At 33.6% G+C, this 23,082-nt stretch overlaps 1 long non-coding RNA gene across 1 annotated transcript; it reads left to right on the top strand.

The window, feature by feature from the left end:
* Positions 1-21,529: 21,529 nt before the first annotated feature.
* Positions 21,530-22,356, top strand: LOC138127415 (uncharacterized). The gene is made up of 2 exons (XR_011158223.1): positions 21,530-21,598; positions 21,657-22,356. It is a non-coding gene; the product is annotated as an uncharacterized lncRNA (long non-coding RNA).
* Positions 22,357-23,082: the final 726 nt, after the last annotated feature.

Genomic DNA, 23,082 nt, shown 5'->3' with positions numbered 1-23,082 from the left:
CCATAACACGGTTCTCTCGCGAACATCTCCCAAAGAAATTTTCAAGTTCTAATTTGTACGTGCCATTTTATAATTTATCTAACGTTTAGCCATTGCTGGTGGAAGTTCGGGTTCGGGTGCGGCGTCCCGCCGCCGTCTCGGCCGGAGTTGTCGGTAATTGTTCGGATTTTCAAAAGCTCGTAATCCGGGATATGTTCTCAATTGTACAGGCTGATACTTTATTACCTTTGAAGATATTTTTCTCAGACTCGCAACGAACGTCCCACGCAGACTTACCGTTTCGCTGTGTGAAACTACCGCGATTAACGAAATTTTAACCGAAAATAAAAAAAAAAAATATTTATATAGAAAATGTAACATAAACTTCTCCCACGCGTCATCAATTCAAATTCGTCAAATAATAACGTAAAGTCTACGACAATACAGTTCCTTTCCTTTCCTTCCTTTTATGTCGCAAATTCAAACAACTATGTTAGCAACATCATTTTCAAATGCTCGTCAGGAATAATTCACCACATCGAGAATGTCTTGTCGAGTTTTAACTGCTCGCTCGCTCTTCTCCCTCATGATTCAATATTTCTTCGCCACCTTTTATCTTAAGAACGAATAGCAATATTTTCAAAGTCTCTGAGGTGCCTTATTCTTTCTTTACAAAATTGGTTTCTTTTCACCTCATTGCTGCACCTAAATCTTGCCACCGTTTTTCATTAATTTCACGAAATCTGTTACTGTATTTATTAGCGATATTAGCAACTTGTCCCCGTTTCTATTCTTTTTGCTTTAGGGAATGAATCATCAATCCTTATTCCTTTCAATAGTTAGTGCTGATCTACCAGCTCTATTGGCGTCATAACATAATCGTTTCACTTGTAAAAGAATATTTTCTAACAATTGTCACTTAATAGATGTGTTTTAGACAATGGCTCGTTTTGATAATAGTACAATGGGGAACATAATTGAATTTGTTAAAAGCAGCAAGACGAAATAATGCGAATATCGTTCTAGTTGTTGACTGAGCTTAGAAAAGCTTGAAATCCTATACATTAGTTTAAGAGCAGGAAGAAAACATAAAGGATCATATTAAGGCGTCATCCTACCAAAAAAGGTTACTTTTTAAGAGAGACATAACAATTATTTAGGCAACAAGTGGGTTATGAACGTTATTATCGCACGCATGAGAAGTTTGCACAACGAGGCCGTAGACCAAATTTGTGGATCACATAAATGCGATAATAATGTAGTATCTCACGTACAAAGTTTTAGCTGTGACCGCTGAAGATGTATTTTAAAATGGATACATTTTTATTTGAATTCATACTTTGAACGTGTAGCAAGGGGCACTAATTGTTTTCAAAACAATAGCATCGTCTTACCAACTACATAAACAAGAAAAGTTAAATTGTTTATTTTTGAGAGAAAGTTTGCGAAGGGATATAAGCTCTTCAGATGAACATCTGTCTGCAGACATAGACAAGTAGCAGCGTAAATTGTTATTTTAGTTTTCGTCTTTGAAAGTCAAACATCAATTGTCTTGTTTTTTCCATTATTTACTTTACCATGTACGGTAAATCATTTACTACAGCACGGTGTACGATAAAGTGACTCATTATTTGTTTAAATGAACGGTCGTAAATAAAGGGGATGTTAGAAAATTAAAAGGAAGAAATCAAACAGTACTTAAAAGTAATGGAAATGTACACCCTAATGGTAAAAATAATAATATCATAATTATTACAAATTTTCGGTTGCACAAAAAATGTTGTGTACACCTTGGCCTCGAAATACTTTAACATCCTCGAGATTGTCTGCCTCGGTCGCAAACGGCCTCGGCAACAATTTTTCTCTCGGCACGTTAAAAAATGATTTCGCGGCCTTGATATTCAAATAACTATTACCCTTTCAATTTTATCAGGCAGCACCTAATTTAATTATTTGTAGAAAGTCAAATGTACAAAACAGCAAGCATCTTTATACTCTATTAGTTCTATATGGGTAATTGCGATTCTCTTTTATAATTAACACAGAACTTAGTTCTTTTAAAACAGATATTTACAATTAATCCATTAAACAATGCAGCATAAAAAATACCCTTTAATGGATTGCAAGTAAATTATATTATTATTAATGTAGGAAGATTTAAAAAAATATAACATACCTATTGTCACAAACTTGTGACAACTAGAATTCGTCCAAAACTAAAATTGAAACATTCTGTTACTACTTTGTATAAGGAAAAATAGCAACAAATTCGATACCTCAATGCTGTTCATAGTGATCAATTATTTCATGGCGACTTATAGTAAGTAGATTGTTTTCTTAAGTTTCCATAATTTCCAGATAAATCTTAATGTTTAATCGTCATTTTGTACTGCATTTCAAAAACAATAATTTACAACAGTACTCGAAAAAAATGCACAAATGTAAATCATAAAATCTATTTGTAAAATATTTCCAATTTCCCCTGACATTTGATAAAATAAAACCCTACAAACTAATTTGATAAATGCAAATGAATTTAAAATGTCAATATGTAATTTTGAATTTTCACTTTTGAAACACAGAAACCAGCAGTTATTGTTATTACATATTTAAAATTCAAATCTAGATTCAGAGAACGCGATGAATATTGTATTAAAATTTTAAAACTGAATACATTGTAGAAATTTAGCTTAAAAAGGTAGACTAGATAAAACCGTGTACAATTGTATTGTTACTGCTTTTTGTAAAGTCAATAAAATTAAGATTTGGTGAAACATTTGCTGAATATTAGCTGAACGAACGAGAAAATTTTCTGTAATTTCTGAAAAGGGTCCAATTTTGGTAAACAAATGGTGAATAATGAAAGGAGAATCCGGGCAAATAAAGGTTAGGCCGGGACCCGAATAAAATTTAACGTTGTTATAATATAATGCTTAATGGGGCATTACAATAAAACCCCCGCAATAATTGTCCAAATAAAACATAAAAACCTTAACGCTTTAATACGTCGTGTTTATTATATCTCCTATTTGAGTCCCCTCTCGAAGTCCTGTCGTCGCCCAGATAAAAATCAATTGAAAAATTTATCGGTGGAACTGGCTAATTCATTGTCCATCCAGAACAATAAGCTGCCGCCAGTAATATGAACCAGCATTAATCTGATCAAATTAAATTAGTTCCGATTGCGTGCACGCACGGCGTTAATTAATCACCCGAACTTTCCTTACGGGGCAAAACAAACTTATGCCCGGTGTATGCGTACACCTCATACGGCAGTCGATAAATCTCCCGGAGCTTTCTTCTCACTTCTCCCAGGAAAACACACCCAAAAAAAGAGATTTAACGGACAATAAGTTACGACGAATGTTAAGTTACGTGCGCCCACCATGTAAATCATTTCGAGTAATCGAAAAGCCATTTGGTTTTATGGACCGGGCCGTTCTCGGCGGGGGCCCGAATTGTTTATGTATTTGTAACGAGCCATTTACACAAAAATATGTTTTTCCCTCTTCGAAATATGAAGATGGATTCGAGCAAATTTGCCGCAAATGCTACGATGCGAGCCGTAAATTGATGCGGAAAGGAAAATTTGACATTTTGGGGTTTTAATTTGAATTTTTAAAAGTGGAATCGAGGGGATGAGTTTACGGGAGGGGTCTACATGCGAGGCTCTCTTGATTTGATGATTTGTGTGGTGTGATGTGGTTGGGGCGGCTTTCGAATAACTTGCATAGACAGTTTTCAATAGGGAGAGGCAATGTTGAATTGTTCATTGTTGATTTATGATTTTGCCAAAACTAACAATGGTTAAAATTGCTGTTTATAAATGCCCCAGGTATTGTATTAGTGGTTCGATGCATAAAACACCAAAACCACAAAAACAAAAATAAACACGACCAAGTGTAGGAAATCAGTTTCTAAAATACAAAAATCATTACATGAAATAATAACTTACCCCCTAGGTTTATACTTTTTCAAACAATTCCCGAAGAAGTTTTCCGTAAGAATTAAAAAAAAAATACATATACAGGGTGTTTCTGAAATACGTGTGTTAATTTTAACTGGTAATAGAACTCGTCAAAAGGAACAACTTTTCTATCTACCATTTTGCCGAAAAACGATGTTTAATTCCAAAAAAAAATTGGAGAGATTTTTCACTTAAATAGCTCTACGCCACTAAATACTGCAATGGCTAATTGAGATCAGCGCTAATATGAAAAAAACATCCATTTTCATCCAGAAAACGTGTTTTAACGCCGAAATCGAAATTCAAATAAATCTACCCGTATAGCAAAAAATCCACTTTGTAAGAATCTGGTTGTTTCACGTTTTTAGGTAGCTTAGTTTTGGAAATATGAACGGTTTTAGGAAAATCTTTCCTAGTTTTTTAAGCCATTACGCAACATTTTTCACCAAAATGGCAGAGAGAAAAGTTGTTCCTTTTGATGAGTTTTATTACCAGTTAAAATCAACGCACTTATTTCAGAAACACCCTGTATAGAAAACTTTAAGAGATATTTATTAAAGTCCAAGTTTCAAAATTAAAACCACTGCATTTGCTTCTTCAGTAATTTGTTCATGTTCTTCTACAGAAATAGTTGGCGTTGAAGACTCGATTGTGAACGCACTAGACGGATTCGGATCACGAATCAGCTATTTACGTTTTTACACGAGTGGTGCGTTCACAATCGAATATTCAACGCCAACTTTGAGGATAAATTTAAATGAACGCACGATAGATTATATCATTAAGAGTAGAAGTGAGTCTTTTTGTGCTGAGCCCAAAGATTGAAGACCGAGGCGAAGTCGAGTTTCGAACCAATGACATTGTTTAACCACTACACAACATGAATAACCCTTTGACTGCTTGGCAGCTTAAGTCCTTTTACGAATTTGCTTTAGAGCTAAGAGTGCTATTAATATCTAGAAGCCGTGTAAACTTTTGCTTTGTGTATCACAGAAACTTAACTTAGATCATACAATTCATGTAACTGAATACGCTGCATGAGATCCAATTTTGGTGGTTGTTATGCACAATCAACATTGTTATCAAGCAAGTACTAATTTACGAGACAGAATGGTATTGCAAATTTAATTAAAACAGAGTCATAAATGTGCACATCAATCCTTACATTCAAAATAAATTGGTGCAGTGAAATCGCTCTCAAAAAGTACCCAGTTAAAGATTAAGGGGAGTTAAATGACACATTAATTGTGCAGGGAATGACACGAGTTAACCACATGATTACTAAATTGCAGTAATGTCGCCCCAATAAGAATGGCATTGTTGCAATACCAGCTGCATTGCAACAATTGACTATGCAAGCGCCATTCCACTGCCCATTCACAACGCAACAGTTATTGTATAAATCTGGAATTTAGAGAGTTCTGTATGTTGCAATTACACCGAACTGGTATTTATTTTTTGAGAATTATTTATCAAAGTGGAAATTGCAATTTGTTATTACCCCAGGATTAACCATTAAACGTGAATTGTACAAACACACAATTCCACCTCGTGAATTATACAAAAATGTCAAAGTTCCCGGTTACAGCGACACTTTATGTCGTGATTCGAGGCACTTAAACGAACACCCTGAAAAATCCGAAATTCCACTGCGCCTAAAAGCGTTATAAAAATTGTTTACCATGCACTTTACATAATTCGAGTCATCAAAATTCATGCTGCTGTTCACACCACTGTCCAGAAATATCAAGGGGAATTAAAAAGTTTAAGCCTCCCTCCGGTGAGTGTTTATTTTCGGTGGAACGTTAAAGTTTTCCTTGCAGCACTTAATGTTTACTTCGGAAAAATTGTATCAAGAGATGACTTGTTTATAAAAATTGTTTTCACCAAACTCTGGCCAACTCCATATATCGATCGCCAACACATCCACCCGAACATAATACAATTTTCATATTTAGGTGCAGTGAACCGTATGATTTATGTAGGTGTTTTATATTAAAAAGTAGCAGTTTTTTGCAGAAGTGGAAGTTCAGTGCGGCCGACCGTGAAATTATGAGGACACAAAAATAGTTTCTACACTGAAGGGAAAAATTCTATACATTTACCACACCAAAAGACTATTTTTGCTTCTAAATCAAGTTGCTGTTAAATGTCGTTGTGCAGTAATCAACGGTTAAGTTACAGTAACCGAGATAAAATACATCATTTTAATTTTCTCAACTTTTTGAACAACAGAGAAGACAAACCATAAAGCAGGAGATACAGCACAACTGGAGAACTTTAGTGGGGTAACTTATCTAATGATATGACTTATGATCCGACTAAGTACTGCAGAAAACATAACATAAATCAACGAGGTTATAGGCAGAGACGCCTGAATTATAAAAAAATTAAAACAATAAAAAAATACTTGATAATATTCCCAGAATTCAAGATGTGTTTTTAGGAGATGCAGATATACCGGGTGACTGACGAAAAACCTTTGATGCTGTAACTTGCTTATTTTTTTAAGTGACACATCAAAAATGAAATAATTTTGAAAACAGTTCAATACCAACTAAATTAAAATAGTTATTTTTATATTAAGTGCGCGAAGATAGTGTTTTTTGTGCATGAAAAGGTCTTTTACGCCGAGACGAAGGTCGAGGCAGTATAAGCCTTTGAATGCACAAAAACATCTTGGCGCACGAAATATAAACAATATTTTTTCTATAATTGATTCAAAAAATTGAAATTAAAAATTCAAATTTTTGAAGGAACTCTGAAGTTTCAATGCAGTGACCATGTTGCTAGGTAACTAATAAAAAACAGTGCGTGGAATGAAAAACAGAAATAGTCGTATGCGTGAAATTGCATTTCACACACTGTTTTGTATGGTTTCTATGGTTTCGATCTTACTAACAATGCAAAAAAAAATACACGTCAGAAAATGACCCACTTCAGGCACAGATAACTATGCGTGAATTTCAATTTTTTGAATCAATTATAGAAAAAAAAATTGCGACCAGTTTTTAACAGATAACAATCAATTTTTCAAATGGCACTGTACATTTTTTTTATTCTGAATATAAAAAGGCAAAGAACTATACCCATTCATTAAACAAAACTCAAGAAATTAAAGAGTTAATATACAAAATTTAAAAATCAAATGACCAGAGTAAACAAAAGAAAAGTTTGTTCTAAATGCTCGAAATGACTAAGTAAGCTCTGGATATTTGTCAGTCACGTTATTTCTCAAAACAGTTTGATAATAATAATAATCATGTTGTTGTGGAAGATTGGCAACACCTTTCACACCTTGATTTGAATTGTCAGAGTGATGCTTCAAAATTCAATACAAAATATGAAACGGCGAGTTAACAGTTGTATCGAACACCCGGCTTGGATACAACTGTTAACTCGGCGTTTCATATTTTGTATTGAATTTTGAAACGTCACTTTGACAATTCAAATCAAGGTGTCAACGGTGTTGTCAATCTAATTTTAAAGTCATAGCCTGCTCTCACGATACAACCATAATTGCTTCAAATTCAAAAATTCATTAAATGTATCTTCATTCAGCTAGCCTAGACATAATCCTTGGACTAGAGTTTTTCACATTTCACCTGAAATTTTGTTGGCGATTTTAATATGATCTTGCAAAATATAGCTCATTTTGGTCAACTGTATCCAAATTTACCTGGACGAATGGTGCAGATGCAATATTTTTACCAGTTACTTAAAGTAGGTACATATTTCACTATTGTGACGTTTAAAAATCTTTTTCTTTGAAGATTAAGTTTTCTATACATGTTTCACGTAAGAGTACGAGCCTAATAAAATAATATTTTGACAAAAAGTAGTTTGGACATCGCTGAAGTTTTTTAAATTTCCCCTTGTTCACACATTTGCAAATGTATTTTGTGTTGCGTTTAGACTTCGTCACGAAAGACCGAGAATAAAACGAGTATAAAAAAAAGAAGCCAAAAGGAGAAAACGTCCTCTCCTAGACTAAAATACTTCCGAAGATCTTTCTCTGGATAAAATAAAAACAAGGAAAAAATGGAAATTGTGATTCAAAACTAAAAATAATGAAACATAAGTTTTAATCGTAATAATCGTTGCGTCTACAATTTAGTACAACAGAGACAGAAATAACTTGACTGTCTCAAGGATCGTAAAACAATGGAGCAGAAAAGGTGCAACATAATTAACACTCAGACAAGTTTAATAGGAACGTTAGTTGCCTATGATAGGAACACAAGCATTTAATTATTATAACCTTGCATACAAAACCTCTTTTAACTTGCTTGGCTGCACCTGTTAATTCCGGTGGAATTTTTAAAATCAGAGTAGAAATTGATATTTTAAAAATGTTTATTAAAAAACTGACTGAAATAAATAGAATACTTTATTCTTACACATTTGATTTTATTTCCCAAATAAATTTCTAAATATCAATTACATTTCTAATTTTTTCACTTGATTTGTAAGATGTGAAAAATCTTGTAAAATCATATTGCTTAAGTTAAACACTGTTTCTTAAGCAATACCTTCTCTTTCTCATTTCAACAAGAATGCAATATAAAAAATATCTATAAAAGATATCTATCTAATTTTGCAGTCTTCCTAATGTCCTGTAGTATTGATCTGAGCTTGGCAAAAAGTCGAAACTGGGCTTCGTCTGCCAAACAACGCATGATCTAGTTTACTTATTATTCTATGCTATTCTAGATTAATGCAATGTTTGTTAAAAAAATCAGCCTGTTAATAAAATATTGAGAGATTTTGTTCTCTGATATGAATTCAAATACCGTGCGATCAACAATTACTTAGATAAGGGGAGGCTATGACTTTGACAGTGTCAAATTTTTCGTATCTTTGCTAACCTAGCGTCAAGCAACTGTCACTATAAATCAAATTTTAACTCAAAAATAGTTTTTACTTCAGAACATAAAAGATTCACCATTGAATCGTAATGGTGTTTTCAATTACGGAGAATGGACATACAATGCTGTTGCCTGTTTGGTTTCCGTTAAAATTTCCAAATTTAAATTGAAACAGGTATATGCAACCCAAAATACTTCCGTGCATCCAGAGCATCTGAAAGTCTAGATTTGGAAATACGTTTCAAAATCCAATGCCTTCTTTGATCTAAATAATTGTTGATCGCACGGTATATTAAATTCTCAAGCATTTTTAACAGGATTTAATTTTAGTATCGTTTTATTAAAATGACGTTTTTAGTACGGTTGTTTTCTTTGTTCTAAACTAATCTATCTATATAAATAAAAATGTAAATGTTCGTTTGTTCAAAATCTAAGATCTCCGAAAGTTCTTCACCGATTGCTTTGAAATTTTGATACAACGTTGTATTCGAATAGGTGCGTGTTGTTATGTACCTATATTATACAGGGTGATTCACGTAGCCCGTTCGTTAGAAACTTTCAGATTTCCCAAAACCGTATTAATATGAAAATTGGTAGCCGACTATAATCGACTACTCCAAGTTCAAATAAAATATTTTCAAAATGGCGACACTTCTGGAATTACCGGAAATCGACGCCATCTTTGTTTTTTAAATGGAAAGGTCTCATTTTGATTTCAAATTTGAATTCTGAGTTAAAATTTGAGTTTAGAATCCCCTTTTGTCAAAAAAGTGGGGTTGCAGTGTTTCATTAAAAAATGTATAACTCCTGAACCGTCGGAAACAGATAATTAATTTTTTTTTATTAAGTTCTTAAAGATTTGGCCGATTTTTTGCGCTATTAGTAACAGCAAAACACGAAAATCCACTTTAATAAAAATGTAAATGTTCGTTTGTTCAAAATATTAAATCCCCGAAAGTTCTTCACCGATTTCTTTGAAATTTTGACACAACGTTGCATTCAAATACGCGTGTGTTTTTATGTACCTATTTATATTGGTTATTTATTATTATTAGTTATTTATTATACGAGTGTGGATTGTACGAAATTAGTCACGCAAGAAAAAATTTGTGAGCTCGAAGAGCGGGTAATTTTCTTAAGTGACTAATGAGTAATTCCACATGAGTATAATATAACATTTTATCCAAAATCGTGTGTAATTGATTTAAATATTGAAATAATACATATTTATAAAATTTTGACAAGAATATATTCCAAGGGAATTGTGGGATGGTTGTTATTGTGACATTTTATTTTGTTTGTGGGTCTTATAGTGTCTTTTTTATGTTTTTTAACAAAACTGTGAAAAATAGTCTATTACACTATAAGTGATGAAACTGCCTGATTTTTCAACGAGCAATACATGAAATACTCTCGAGCGCCAGCGAGTGAGGATAGTATTGCGAGTTGAAAAATCGCACTTTGATCACGAATTGTATATACTATTTTTTCCAACATCGCTTATGAAAAAGAGTTTCAATTTTAAATTTCTTTATAATTATTTTACTCCCCTATTTTTTGAATTTTCCGGAGTTTCAATTAATACAAATAACAGTGTTTTTAGCTATTTATGCACCAAGGGCGTTACAACGATGATTACGCCCGGAGAACGATGAATCCAGCTCGGGGGCTTTAGCCCGAGAGATGGATATCGTTCGATGGGCGTGATCATTCGGTGACGCCGTGGTGCATACAAGATTTTATTTTTCACTATACGTGTTCTTAAAAAAAAAATCGGCATCATTGCAATTTTGAATTGATGAGGGCGTTATGAATTCATTACGCCCGCTTATTCTTATTACGCCCTGTATTATTCCCCGGTTGTTATGGACATGTTTACGTATTTCGTATCCTAGGAGTTATCATGCAATTATACTAAAGTGAAAAATAAAAATGTTTATACATATTAATAAGTAGGTAGTAGATTGTTAATGTAGTAGATTGTTAAATAAATTTTCCTCACTAGTGAGTTTACTTTCTCCATTTTCCACACTAGTGATGTAAACGCCTACTTTCCTCACTAAATTGAGTGATGAAAGTATCATTTTCATAATCGATGTTGGAAAAACCTAATTATTCCGTGAGTCGGAGCTTTTCTCTCACTAGTGGGTAATGACTAATGATCCATATTCCTTGCCTCAAATGACCACAGGAATTCGCTTATTACACACGATTTTGGGTAAAAAAAAATACTGAGCCATAGCAACGGGTGGCCGGGTACTTTTTTTACTGGGTCACAGTAACGTGTGGCCGGGTACAGCTAGTAAATAATAAAAGTTTAATAGTAACATTCATTTTGGTACAATTTTTTAGTGATAAACAATAATGATATTAAGCTCTGTCCTAGGGAGACAACTGGTTAGTATTAGATACTCGTATGAAACGAGATGCTTTTATATGACTCGGCGTCGATGACGTCAAGTTATTATGAAACACCTTCAGGTGTAAAGATTCGGCGTCGTGGCCTCGCCCAAATAATCCCTTTTGCGGAATTAGTGCACGGAGAGCGCAAATGTAAACAAGTTTGTCGGTAAAAGTGTCACATAACAACGGAACTGCGTGTGGTTTCTTTTCTAGAGGCCTGTTTTCCCCCAGGAAGACGTATATATAACGCCATAACCGGATAATACTATGTAAAACAACCAGGTTCAGACCGGGAATCGTGATGGCGTCTTTGTACGACAATCCGCACAAAACTATGCAAATTACCCGTTCTTTCTTCTCGTCCCTCCTGAACGGCTCCGGCTTATTCCCCGGATCGCGAAGAGTGACCGTACGAATTAACCGATCCGATCTGGTTTCCGGGGGGCGGGATTTGGATTTTATGCAATGCAAATTTGCTTTGTTGTGGGGCCCGCGGCCTCTCCGTCGGTACGCCGCAGCCACTCTTTGATCTAACTGTTCAATATGGGTAGTGAAGGCCATAAACAAGCCGCAAAGGCGGCGCCGCCGGCCTAGACCCACAAAACCTCACTTTTTCAAAGCTCCATACACCACTGATACGCAAATCGGATGCTGAACTTGCATCGATTCGTCGAGATCCCGGCCTTGATCCTTGTCAGGGATTGCCACGTTCCCACAACAAATTTACGGGAGCACCCCGCACTGTCTCAGGAAATTACCCGCTCCATGGGTTATTAAATTATTTTTTTTTAGAAAATTTGTTCAGGGGTCGCCTGGTACCGCCAAAATTCGTTGCGGCCTGGAAGTGACGCGTGTAATTAAAAACTTGAGTACCGTCGACGTATCAGTTCCCGCGAGGACGCGACACGGGGAGAATGTCCTTTTCCTTAGAACATAATTTACGACTGTCAGTTTATGCTAAATTTAATATTCGCCCGAAGCATTTTTGTTGCAAGATGAATATTCTGGATACAGTGGGGAGTGCGTCGAGAATATTACATCTCATCTTATTCGAGATTGCATGCAAACGTGATAACCTAAAACGCCTAACAACTTGGTCCGTTGGAAGGAATTTTCAAAATATCCATCTTACACAACTAACGCCTTCATTTTATCGATTTCTACTATATTTATGAAGTTGTAAGGAGTGATTTATACATATTTTATTTGACATTTCTTAGCTGAATCTACATTGTTCGATCTGATAATACTCTTGACTTCATATCACGACTAGGTCAAATATGTCAATATCCGACAATGTGTTGGAGTGCATCAGACTGCTGAAAGATTTAAGGGTCTCAAAGTCACATAGTTAAGTGTTCTGAATATTGGATAAGAATTTGTCAGTCGAAGAAATATATAATTAAAAGCATTCAATAGTTATAGAGGAGGTGACGCGATTATAGAATATTAAATTAAAAATTAAGCTTTGGAAATGTAATTTTTTACTTTTTACACGTTTGTCTTACAACATTTTATCTACGATCGTGAGATCATCAACATAAATTTGTATAAAACAATTATTATTGATTCAATATTTTATTAATATCGTTTGAGAACCACGACGTTTAGCAACCTACTTCTAAACAATGTTTCCAACAAATTGTATTGTTGTATTCTGTCAGTTTTGTGCCATAAAAGCGTGTACTTAAAGTTTTATGGCACGAGTCCGTCAGTTCACTAAACGTCAACTTTGACAACAATTTTTAGTGCAAAAAGTGCCTACTTTTTACACGATCGTAGATAATAGTAGTTTATTTGACGAGTTTGTGTGTAAATTGCGCCTTTTTTGGCACGCGTGGGCCATTTTAAAACGCGAGTGAAACGAGGGGTATACGGCTAATTATTTCCTGAATAGAATGAAACCAAACGCATTATTTCCAATCCTTTTTATTCAAAATAATTTAAAAAAAATCTGGTACCGACATTTTTTTATCAGATTATTGCACATATGCATTTTAGAGAAATTTTATCGGGTTATTTTTTGTTTTCTCGTTTTGATTGGTCAATATTTGTCACGCAATTGGTTGCTAAACACATGAAGGAAATAATCAATAAAAAAAATATTTTTCTATTATTGATTCAAAAAATTGAAATTCACGCATAGTTATCGGTGCCTGAAGTGGGTCATTTTCTAACGTGTATTTCTTTTTGCATTGTTAGTAAGATCGAAACCATAGAAACCATACAAAACAGTGTGTGAAATACGATTTCACGCACACGACTATTTCTGTGTTTCACTTCACGCACTGGATTTTATTAGTTACCTAGCAACATGGTCACTGCATTGAAACTTCAGAGTTCCTTCAAAAATTTGAATTTTTAATTTCAATTTTTTGAATCAATTATAGAAAAAATATTGTTTATATTTCGTGCGTGAAGATGTTTTTGTGCATTCAAAGGCTTATACTGCCTCGACCTTCGTCTCGGCGTAAAAGACCTTTTCATGCACAAAAAACACTCTCTTCACGCACTTAATATAAAAATAGTTATTTATTTAACGAGTTCGTGTGTAATTTGGGCATTTTTTGGCATGAGTGGGCCAGTTTAAAACTCGAGTGAAACGAGAGTTTTAAAGGTCCACGAGTGCCAAAAAAGCGCAAATTACACAAGAACGAGTTGAATACAACGTTTTTTTGTTCGACGAGCCCCCCAAAGGCTCCAAATGGCTGAAAATCTTTAAAATTAGCTTGACGTTTCGTTTTGACAAGTTGTCAAATTCATCAAAATCCGTTCACATAGGAGAAAATTCTCAAATTCTGACAGTGTCGAACAAAAATAACTATTTTGTGGTTATCATACTTTTGTTGTTTTTTTCAACAATAGAATAAGCAGAACCAATGCAAGTGGTATTTTGTATTAATAAACCATACAAGAATTTAAAAAAAACAAGCATCATAAGCAAATGTGTAGTTTCTGAAATTAATTTTTTTTTTTGCAACTTAATCAGTAATCAGTCTAGACGGCGAAGAAGGATCAAAGATACAAAATGACTGACGAGTAATAATGAGCCTAACAAAATTTGTGATGCAACCAACAATACATGTCCCTCATGGTTTTTTAATTTGTGTTTTTATTAATTATGCCACATAATGATTTTTATTAAATTTGACAAATGTAATGTCGAGCATGTTGACTATGTTGTTAAATTAAAATATATATTTTTTAAATCCACATAATAGGTGCAAATGTAATGTTGACTGCATCAATTAGAGGCTCATTATTACTTGTGAATCACTCTGTATATCACGAATTTACCTCATAAAGAACTTACTTAGATAAAAGACGTGTTTGGTCTCAAGAGTAAGTCGAGGAACAAAAAATTGTTTACTTTAGGGATGGTAAACAGCGCCAAATCTCTTTTACATTCTTTTTGATTTTTGCGCTATTGAAATATATTTTTGCTTTGTAATTTGTTAATTGGAAAAATAATGTATCTGATAGACTTTTTCTGTAAAATGAGGTGTTTAATTTGACAGAATATTATGTCTATGGAATAAGTTCTCCTGAAGTACATGAATGTAGCCGACGAAGAATCTATTACTTGTATAATGTTGTTAAACATACATGTATTTTCATGAACAATTTTTTTATAATAAATACAAAGATTGGTTGATATGAAAGATATGATATGAATGAATTATTATTTTCAAATGTGTCGGAATCACGATTCTTTCTTAGAGATCTAGTTTTATATTGTAGAAAAAACACCAGGTCGTCATTTTTATGTCCAAGTCTGTACATCATATTATTTTATTGCGCTTACAGGCACAAAAAAGAATTTTGCAGAGCTTTTGACTCAATTTGTGTCTCCCACGCACTGCTCTCTAACATTTGCAAATTAACTTTTATCTTTTTGTATATCACAGACAGACTTGAAAGTCCCTTAATTAGATCTCTTGTTCTAACAAAATACAAATAGAATAAGGTATAATAACACCTCCTCTGTTACACATCATCGATAACTTAAAACTTTGAAATATTTAATTTTTATCAAATTTGTCACAATCCAAAACCCGAGTCGTGGAGAGAAACTATAATTATTGAGATGAATTTTAATGCTTTGTATTTCTGTTCAAGTGATCCATTTTAATTTTAATTTAAACGCCATCTATAGTACTTAAGGAAGATTTAAATTCAGCTGAAGAAGAGAGGCAATGGATTTAATCGTTCACATATTTTAATAAAACGATAGTTCTATGTATTTCTGATGTGAAAAACATAAGAAAGACATAAAACAGACATTCGGACGGGTTTTATTACGGCAGCATTTGAACTGTGATATAATCAAATAAATACAACCCACTTAAATGCCATATTCTTACATTACTTAGCTGTTATTTATATTATTATTACAATTTTTATGTCTGCAATTCCCTTACTTTTTATTTATTAATAATAGTTGAACCGTACCCACCCACGCACTTTCAATTTTCCACCAACACACTCCATTCAAAAACACAAATTAAATCTGGAAACAGCTCAATCTGGAACAAGTGCAAAATGCATTACAGCCCAACAGCAAACTTCCTGGACCCGAGCACTCCGCAACAAATAATTTAGCATTGCCAAAAAGCAAATCGATCTTGCACTCGCCTTCATGAATAAAGCACCAACTGCACTCGGATCGTCTTCTTTGTATATCTATTGTGTTAATCGCTTCTTACGTCTGACTTACGAAATAAACAGAAACAGACAGAAAACTTAAGAGAGATTTGTAGTTTCGTATTCACTGTTGCAGAACATAAATTGAAACAGATGAGATTAATTTATCGACTTCCATGCACAATGCGCCCATTCTAATTAAACACTTACTTTAAAAGAGATCTCGGGATCTCTGCAAATCCGAATTTATCTCCGCTTCAGTCGACACAGTTTTGCATCCACTTCACATTTCCATGATTTCATAATCTTGCATTTCTCCGTTTTTATCGTCGAGAACACAAAATTCAAAACACACAGTTGACATTAAATGTCAAAATTTGAAGCAATGCCAACATAAACATTGATAAACACCCCAGCGTGTCCGTATTACTGGTTGCATAAGCAGTTATAAATAATGGAAATAATGCAAAATAATGAGATAAAATACAATGTTCTCAGTCAATTTTAATGTAAACTGAATTTTCTTTTCGAATTAGGGTTCAGATACATTTATTGATTAATCTGATTTGACCCACACAAATACTCTGCTTTTTGCTTTTAATTAATCACATTTTTGCCTTCCTCGAGCGTTAATTTTGGGCGCCGTTTGGAACACACAATAACCTACATTATTACCTCTGCTACGTATATAAAAGTTATAATTCAATCTGTGTGGAAAATCAATTGCTCATTGTTGAATTGTATTTCACGGTTGATTTCATGCGTCACTAGCACGAGCGGCGGTTTTAACCGTGTTCCCACCCCTCTCGGTATCAATAATGATATAACTTGTTCCTAACATACTTTTGATAAAGTTAATAAAACTTTCTCTCAGCTAGTTTAGCCAATACTCGGCATCAAAGTTACGGAAAGGTTTTCGTTCCACGTTCGAAAATCATTCTCCGGCGCTTTGTTGTTATTTAATAAAGCCAATTTTAACAATGACAAAGGTAAATAGCAGTGGAAATAACGTGTAAATAACATTGTTTATAAATCGAACTGTTTACAGTCGATAACTGTCCTATAAAAGCAAAATGACGTCTATTTCGGGTCGTTAATAGACTTTCAGGACATCTTTTGTCCGTCAAACATGAATCGAGTTTTTCAGCAAACACCTTATTCAAACGGAAAATTCTTGAATGTTTTTATTGTACGCGATATTGATTGCGTTCAGGTGTCTGCTTGTTCAGTACAGACTCGACGAACGTAATTTTCTGCTGAATCTCTTGTAACTGGATCGTGTGACGTTTTTGCACCACCACTAAATTACTATATTAATCCATTATTGACGTGCGAGTGATTAATTCTCATCCTGTGGCCAAACTGGGACGTTTAGCATCAAATTACGTCACCCTCATTACTTAACTCGCCCTGATTGTACTTACTATAAGCAGGATACATCTGCTAGTTTCAAAGCGAGCACCCTCCCACCCACCTTTTAGATAATTAAAATAGGTCTTGAATGGCTAGATGACACCTCGTATTAATTATATATGAAATAATTTACGCCAGTATTAACGCAAATCGATCATTTGACGCATCAGCCTCGATTTAGGAAGTGAAATGCACCCCTAAAGGGTGTTATAATCAATTCCAGATACCTACTCTTTTCTGCAACTGTGGAATTGAATCGTGGGGCGAATTTGTTTGCGGGAAATTTTCAGTACCTACGCTTTTCAGGTAAAATATTCCAGAAATATGTCGTTATAATAGTAATTGTGTACGACCAAAGTCGGTAAGAGAATCTGACAACAAAGAGACGACCAAACACAAAGATATAAAGGTAGAGTTTTTGTTACCATTTTTGCTATTATAGAGAAATTGTAATCAACAGACACACTAACAATGCAGTGTCTATAACAAAAGAAACAAATGTTTATAAAAATGTATAATTAATATGTAAGAGCTTCTGTTTTTGAATTCAACAAAACGAATTTCATGCTCAAATAACAAACATGTTAAACGAAGCTGTTATGTCATATTTTATATTCTTGTTTCCTTTTTTGCTTGTGTATTCTACAAAGCAACTCGTAAACATTGGGTAAAAGAGCTCAAATGTATATTAATTTGTAATACACCTTAAGCATAAAATATTGCGTTGCAGATATTGTTTTCACTGTAAATATACAAATATTGTTGGCTGCTTTATGTTTAACTTTATGCTGCAAGAAACTTAAAATCGTCAAAGGGTTAGTAAAAACTTGACCGAGCTTATGCTATTATTTTACTTTCCTTGTAAGTACTAAAACACAGGTAATAAAAATAATTAGTGAAATATGCAAGAAACAACCCCTTTGAATTTTCTTGGAACAAAGTCCAAGACCACAGATTTGTTTGTCTATTGAAATATGAAGTGAATAGGTTTCATTTCTTAAGAAAGCTTTCTCAAAAGAGTTAAATTGTGTTTTTTTAATTTCTCATTGTGAGAAAGATTTAAATTTGCTACATTGTAAAACCAGGAATTTGCGAGATCCTTGATGTTAAACAAATTTGATTCAAATTTAAAATGGCTTCCTACTCGTACAATAAATAATTAACGAAAATTGCAAACAATACTATGTTGTAAATATTTTACGATTTCTGATAACATCCCAAAAAAATCATATTGTTACTTTCCTTAATTGGCTTTATTTCAAAACTACCGTGTATTTCACTAGTGATAATGAGCCCAAAAAAAGCTGGATATTTTATTTCAATCTTCAGCTTTTTTTAGAGATGTATTGTGGGTTGCATTTTCAATTCCGCCTCGTTTATTATCACTCCTAAAATACCCTGTCGTGTTTCATACTATTAAGATTTTATATTAATTTGTTTTTCTTTCTTTGTATGTCTTTATTTATTAATTACGGTTTCCTTTAATTATTCACGCATATCATTATTTTAATAAATTATGAAGAAGTCGTCTCCTAGTTTATTTTCTCATTAACTTTTTTCAATAGATTAATTTTACTAAAGTTATTAAAAGCTAAAATGATACAAATACCCGATTATTGTGAAAAAATGTAAAAGCTGCCTAAACCCAGGAGGTAATTAACAAAATATAAGCAATACGACTGTAGGGTACAAGTAAACCAATTACTTTTTTGCTCCCTTGTCTCCGTACCCTCACCAATAAAATCTAACGACCCCTATAACATCTAAATCGATCCCCGTGAAAGTGACTAAGATCTATGACCTATTTTAAATTTCAAATTTCCACTTACAATTTACCAAAACCAATTTAAGGATTTTCAGTTTTAGGTAAACACAAGATCTAATGAATGGGTAATTAAGCGCCCCTTTAAAGCTGTAACGTTGCAATAGTCAAAAAAAAATTGTAGTTTCCGCACAAGACGTTTTTTAAATACTCCTTATAGATAGTCTATTAAAAGTGGAGTTTCTAGCAGAAGAATTTCGATACTTATTCATTATAAAACTTTTCTTATTTATCTCGTACAAAGTTGGAGCTGGAATATTAAAAAGTAGAGCTGGCTGAAATACTTTCTGCTCTCATTCGCCCTTCCGTCTTAATATTCTGATGTTGTCATCTCGAATAAACTTGGCATCTCTGAATTTGTATTCATTTAGCCTCTATGATTTCTTGTTAACATACGAAAAAGTCATTCAAATTTATTGTCCGTTAAATAGCTTAACTAACTCGACTGGCTTAATGTATGTCTTTGGAAGCGCCGAAACACATCATTTATTTATGGATCCATTCTGAATTCTGAAATCCGTCTAGACTCGCCGTACCATCCACGTCATTTTATAATTCACGTCGAAAGAAAAAATCTATCAAGTTTCCGTTTGTTTACATAAAAGAATTGTAGTGTGGGTTTCCAGCAGTTTTCAAGAGAGCGCATAGACGCGGATTTATAAAATTCCAAAGTCGTATCCATAAACGTCGGGAATATTAAAAGTGAATTAATGCAACGTTCATGTATACAAAGTGAATACCATTTTAATGTACGCCATTGGAAACTTCTAAGCCGTAAAAGATAGAAAGCCTATTAAGCGCGTTTCTGGGCTTATCTAAAGTTCGTGTTTAAATATCTTTTAGCTAGTTTATGTAAAGCGAACAAACTTCCGCTTTGATAAAATAATAATAATTAGAGTTTGGAATTGACAGATTTATCACTTTTTTACAAACTAATTTTCAACTTTAAAGTTGCTATTTTAAAACGGTTTTTGTGGAGAAAAAATTAATTGAGTTCTCTACTCTTGTTAACCACATCTTATATTATATCCTAGCGCATTCACCATTTTTGCATCTTTACGACTTTTAAAAAATTAACAAATGAGCTTTAATTTAATAGTTGAAAAATTTTTGAATTCCAGTTTTTTACATGTACATTTTTCATTAGAAAAAAGTTTCCCTGCAGTAAAAATGCTAATTAAAATTCACCCCCAATATCGATAATTAAAACATCACGTATCACCAACGAACAAAAAACACGAAACCTGATTCCCTCCAAACAATTTGTTACCGGAGTGGTCGTCAAATTTGACCGCAAGGATGCCAACTGTAATTACAATCAAAAAGTTTTGTAAAATTAATGAATTTCCGCTCTTTGTGACATTCACCCCACGTTACCTCACCCCCTACCAATTTTGATTTTTCCTGCAAGACCCGTGACGTGTTAACTGGAACATAACAAAATTTGAGTTATATTAAAAAACTGTGAGCTCTCGTATCAGGAATTATATTCCTGCCAATGAACAACGCGTCAATTGGATCGAATTTAATCCGGAGTAGATTACGACCTCCCACGAGGTTTTTAATAAAAACGCCATGGTGAACATTACAGAGTGGGTGCTTTCGCTTTTTTTTAATAACCATTTTTCTTGGGAACATTTAGCTTATACGTAAACCGCAATTTGTCTGAGTAAACCGAGAACGGGTCATATCTGCCCCACCTGCGGCGGAATCGTAAGCGAATTTGTGTGTCGCTTTCTCAGATAATATGTGCGTCGGGAAATAGTACATGGTAAAAACATTACTGAAAAGCAGACGCTGAGTTATGATTGGCAAAGTGCGTTTGCAGGCTAGCCAAAGAGAACTGGAAAAGTGTACAGCAGTAGGTCTTACTCGACAAAAAATTAAATAGGCGGTATTTCGAAGCGAAATTTAAATTACCGTTATTTGCTTCTCTGTGTACATCTCAATGGATTAAGACCTGGAAAAAACTCACTTAAACCTTTATTTTAAAAGTGACTTATAAAGTAATCCAAGTATTATATTACTTATTAATTTATTTATCAAATATTTTAAATACTATCATCATCGTATCTCAGCTGAAGAGAACTATCTTAAATCTTACTAGTCTAATGACATTTTATAGAGGTTGATTCACGAAGTGTGGTAAATATTTGAACCTGTGACAGGTCTCAAATTATCGGACCGTGAATATACCGGGTATCAACCACCAAACCTGGCCATAGGCACATTACACATATTAAAATAATACAGGGTCTCTATAAATGATTGTCTGGTCAAGCCAGCCTTGGAAAAAAAAATTTACTGTTCCGCTTTTTTAAAACCGATGCCAAATTCTAGTTCGTTTTCACGGTCACTTCTGACATTAGTGACTGACGTTTCATTTGCGCTTGTCAGTCGAGTTTTGGTTCCTTATATTCGTTTTATCACATTAATCACAGTTAATATACACCAAAAATCTGTATTTTTCAATAAAAATTGCAAGTACGTCCGCTTTTAGAGGTAAATACACTGGCAAAATTTGTGAGGTTATGCTTTAATGTTTTATGTTTTATTTTAGCTTTATTTTCTTTACAATGGTTTATTCTGTTGAACAGAACACGTTCATTGTTGTTTTTTACTTTCGAAATGGAAGGTTTAGTAATGGGGAATTATCTGTTTGTAAAAATGAATTCCATCAAAATATCTGAACAACATTGTGAACAGATTTTTAATAATCAGAACAATTAGCAAGGGTAAATCATTAGGACAACCACCAGTATCTGATGAAATACTCGAGGATTTGAAAGAAATGGTGGAAAAGACTCTACAGATATCCATAGCCTGTTTATCTCAACAATCTGGTGTCCACGATGCACTTGTCACAAAATCATTAAAAATAGGCTACAACTGCATCTTTATAAAATTAGTGTTGTACAAGAACTCCAACCTGTAGATTATCAAAGTTGTGTTTAATAATGTATTCCGTTTGAAAATCACCTCAATTTCATAATTTGGAGTGCTGAGAATCCACACCAATTTGTAGAGACTCCTTTACATGTTTTGAAAATTGGTGTGTGGAACTGTGGATAGCAGTGTTGCTGTACCTTTAACTAAGAAATGCTGCAAAATATTTTTGAAAATAAATGAAGAATTGTCAAGTGTTTAGAAGTTAATGGGGGACATCATCAATCTATTTTATAAAAAAAATACCTATTTGTTATCGTTATTTAGTGTTGTAAATTATGTTGTTGAATACATTTGATTTTATTGAAAAACCAGTAAGACTTATTTGTTATGAAAAACACTGTTATTTATATTGGAAGAAAAAATGGGAGTCAACACCATATTCGACAATTCAGTCTAGGTCGTATTTACCACTAGCATAAAACAAGAAATGTGAAAGCACTAAAGCAGACAAAAAGGCAGTATCAAGTATTGTATTGTGGTATACAGGGACAAGGTGTTCTCAATATTTATCTGTTTGGATTTGTTCTCATACCAATTCCTGTACAGTGTGTGGCGGTACGATGGGGGCAATACTTGTTCCCCTGTTGGTGTTGATATTAAATAATAAATACATTAATGTTAGCAAGAGTAAAGCACAGTTGAAACTTGTCTCTGGTTAAAAGCCAACAACCTAACCTGAAAATGTGACATTCATTATTTGCCCAACAAAGCGGCACATTCAAAATTTGACAAGTTTCCATGGCTGGCTGGACCCGACAATCATTTATAGAGACCCTGTATATGAGTTGCTATGAAATATATTATTGTGTAATGTCATATCGACAGCTATAATTATCATCCGTACAAACAATGCCATTAGGAAACTTTTGATGTAGGTAACGTAGAAAGTAGAAATACTTTTGAAATTTGGAAAAGGGAAGAACGATCACAGAGCAGTATTACGCTCAATTATTGGGCAAATTTGACGAAATAAGAATATGTTTCATAGCAACTCATATATTATTTTAATATGTGTAATGTGCCTATGGCCAGGTTTG

Source organism: Tenebrio molitor, chromosome 3 (assembly GCF_963966145.1).
Source record: "Tenebrio molitor chromosome 3, icTenMoli1.1, whole genome shotgun sequence".
NCBI classification, from domain to species: Eukaryota; Metazoa; Arthropoda; class Insecta; order Coleoptera; family Tenebrionidae; genus Tenebrio; species Tenebrio molitor.
The sequence above is the reverse complement of the archived record's forward strand: the minus strand, read 5'-3'. Positions and strand labels throughout refer to the sequence as shown.